The sequence below is a fragment of the Callithrix jacchus genome, chromosome 4, assembly GCF_049354715.1.
Source record: "Callithrix jacchus isolate 240 chromosome 4, calJac240_pri, whole genome shotgun sequence".
NCBI classification, from domain to species: Eukaryota; Metazoa; Chordata; class Mammalia; order Primates; family Cebidae; genus Callithrix; species Callithrix jacchus.
The window spans coordinates 17,315,044-17,318,610 of NC_133505.1; positions in this window are offsets into that span (position 1 = coordinate 17,315,044).

The following is a 3,567-nucleotide window of genomic DNA, read 5'->3' on the forward strand; positions in this document are numbered from 1 at the left end:
TGTGGTACCAGAGACAGCAAACGCAGGGAGTGGTTACCCCCTCTAGGACTGCAGGGGCAAAAGGATGGAACGTGGTACTACAGCCCAGCAACAGCTAGAGCTGGGAGATGGACTGCCTCCCAGACACTGCCAGTGCAGCCTTCTTCCCTTCCAACCCCGCCAGTTGCCCCCGTTAGCCAGGAACGCCCAAGAGCTGTGAGGCAAAGAGCGTTGGTGAAGCTGTCTCCAGGGATGCATCTCTTGGGCCATAGTCAGGGTAGAGAGAGGTGGAGAATGAACAGGGATGAGCCCTCTCATCCTGACCCCGCCTATGCAAGGGCTTTAGCTGAAGCCACACAGCATTTCAGCGCTAGTTGCTTCAGAACCAACACTTCTGGCTCCTGTTTTCTCTAAACATGCAACTGTGTTGAGCACACCAAACATTAAAGGGAGCACCAATATCTGGTGCATTTCTTTCCCCAGGGGCTGTACCGCCTTCCCGTTCTCGTGGAGTTCAGTTAGTGCCTGCAGGACCTTACTGCCTGGGCTCACATAACAAACAAAAGTTCCAGCCAGGCACAGTGGGTCACCTCGGTAATCCCAGCACTTTGGGAGGCTGAGGCAGGCGGATCACAAGGTCAAGAGACCAAGACCATCCTGGCCAACACAGTGAAACCCTATTTCTACTAAAAATACAAAAATTAGCCAGGTGTGGTGATGGCGCCCATAGTCCCAGCTACTTGGGAGGCAGGAGAATCACTTGAACCCAGGAGGTGGAGGTTGCGGTGAACCGAGATTGTGCCATTGCACTCCAGCCTGGGTGACAGAGCGAGATTCCATCTCAAAAATAAATAAATAATCAGGAGTTCCTTCTGGGCTCCTCCACCTTGATCAAGAATGGGTTGGTTCCTCAAGAAAATAATCATAGGACTGCCATATGATCCGATATATATATCTGCGTATATATCCCCAAAAAGTGAAATTAGTGTGTGGAAGAAATATCTGCACCTTTGTGTTCATTGCAGCGTTATCACACCGTAGCCAAGAATAGAAACAATCTAAGCACTTATTAACAGAGGATTGCTTAAACAAAATGGGACACACACCCGCACATATGATATATATGTATGAGTATTATTCATTCATAAAAAAGAGGAAATAAAATATATACATGAGTATTATTCATTCACAAAAAGGAGGAAATCCTGTTATTTGTAACATAGATGAGATTGCCAAAGGTACATTTCTTAGTCTGTTTCTTTTTACTATAACTGAATACCTGAGACTGGGTAATTTATGAAGAACAGAGATTCATTTCTTACAGTTCTGGAGGCTGGGAAGTCCAACAGCATGGCACTGGCATCTGGTGAGAACCTTCTTGCTATGGCATAGCCTGGCAAAGGTCATTACACCATGAGAGGGTGTATTAGTCAGGGTTCTTCAGAGGGATAGAAGTAATGTGTATGTGTGTGTGTAGGTACACATGTATATAAATATAAATGAATTCCCCTTTATACACACACACACACACACACACACACACACACACACACGTTAAGTTTTGCACATTTAGAAACCTTATTGGAGGACAAAACAGGAGGATTCCTTGAGGCCAAGAGATTGAGATCAGCCTGGACAACACAGCCAGATCTCATCTGCAAAAAAATTTAAAAATTAGCCAAGCATGGTAGTGTGTGTCTATAGTCCCAGCTACTCAGAAGGTGGGAGGATTGTACACACACACACACATATGTGTGTGTGTATATATATATGTAAAGGGGAGTTTATTAAGTGTTAAATCACACAATCACAAGGTCCCACAAGAGGCCATCTGCAGACTGAGGAGCAAGGAGAGCCAGTCTGAGTTCCAAACTGAGGAAGTTGGAGTCTGATGTTCGATGGCAAGAAGTCTCCAGCAGCACAGGAGAAAGATGTACGTTGGAAGGTGAGGCCAGTCTCTCTTTTCACATTTTTCTGTCTGCTGATTAGATTGTGCCTGCCCAGATTAAGGATGGGTCTGCCTTTCCCAGCCCACTGACTCAAATGTTAACCTTTTTTGGCAACACCCTCACAGACACACCCACGATCAATACTTTGTATCCTTCAATCCAATCAAGTCGACACTCAGTATTAACCATCACGGAGGGCAAGAGCGTTTGTGCCAACTCAGGGCTCTCTTCTTTGTCTTCTAAAGCCACCAGTCCTGTCATAAGGAGCCCACCCTGATGAATTTATCTAATCCCAATTACTGTCCAAACAACAAAACTCCAGTCAAAATATGAATTTGGGGATTAAGTTTTAGCATATGAAATTTGGAGGACACTTTCAAATCATAGCAGTAAACATGGCACACAAAAAGTTAAGAACCCCTGAGCACGGTAGAAGTCGCCTTGACTTGATCCTTAGTTTCAACTATAAAATATTCCCCATGCTTATTGAATATGATTTGAATAATGACATAATTAGTTTAAAATAGATATTCTGACACCAAAGACCCCTCTGGGGATCAAATCTTTGTCTGTAGGAAGATCTTATTCCAAAGGGGTGTTTCTAAACATAGCAGTGTGTCAGAATCAAAAAGGCATCCCAACATGAGCAGGTCCTGAGGCACTGAACCATACCATCAGCATCAATTTCAGCCAGAATAGGTGGCTGGAAAACTTTTAAATGCAAACACCATAGGTAACTATTAAAAAGCCTAAACTGGGCCAGATGTGGAAGGCTGGGGCAGGCGGATCACCTGAGGTCAGGAGTTCAAGACTGGCCTGGTCAATATGGTGAAACCCCATATTTACTAAAAATACAAAAATTAGTTGGACATGGTGGCTCATACCTGTAATCCCAGTTCGTCAGGAGGCTGAGGCAGGGAAATCGCTTGAACCTAGGAGGCAGAGGTTGCAGTGAGTCAAGATCATGCCACTGCACTCCAGCCTGGGCAACAGAGTGAGACTACATCTAAAAAAAAAAAAAAAAAGCCTAAATTAAAAAAAAAGTATACAATGAAAGTTAAAATTTAAAATCCCTTCTGCTCTAGAACTTCATTCCCATTTCTAGAGGTAATCACTGTCAACAATTTGTGTTCTCTTCCTGAAGTCATCTGAGCACATACACACCCATTATATGTACTATACACACTGTTCTGGGCTTGTGGTTTTTCTCTTAATAAGGAATTTAATATCTCTCCACATCAGCATAGAAGAGCAATCTCATTCTTTTTTAATGGCTTTATTGAATGAAATCTGTATTAAAAAAATTATAATTTAAAATATTTAAAGTACTGGGCTGGGTATGGTGGCTTAAACTTGTAATCCCAGCACTTTGGGAGGACAAGGCAGGAGATCACATGAGGCCAGGAGTTCAAGACCAGCCCCAGAAACACGGCGAAACCCTGTCTCTACTAAAAGTATGAAAATTAGCCAGGCATGGTGGCATGGACTTATAGTCCCAGCTGCTTGGAAGGCTGAAGTGGGAAGATCACTTGAGCCCAGGAAGTGAAGGTTGAAGTGAGCTGAGATCACACCACTGTACTCTAGCCTGGGCAACAGAGAGAGACCCTGTCTCCAAAAATATATAAATAAATAAGATGGT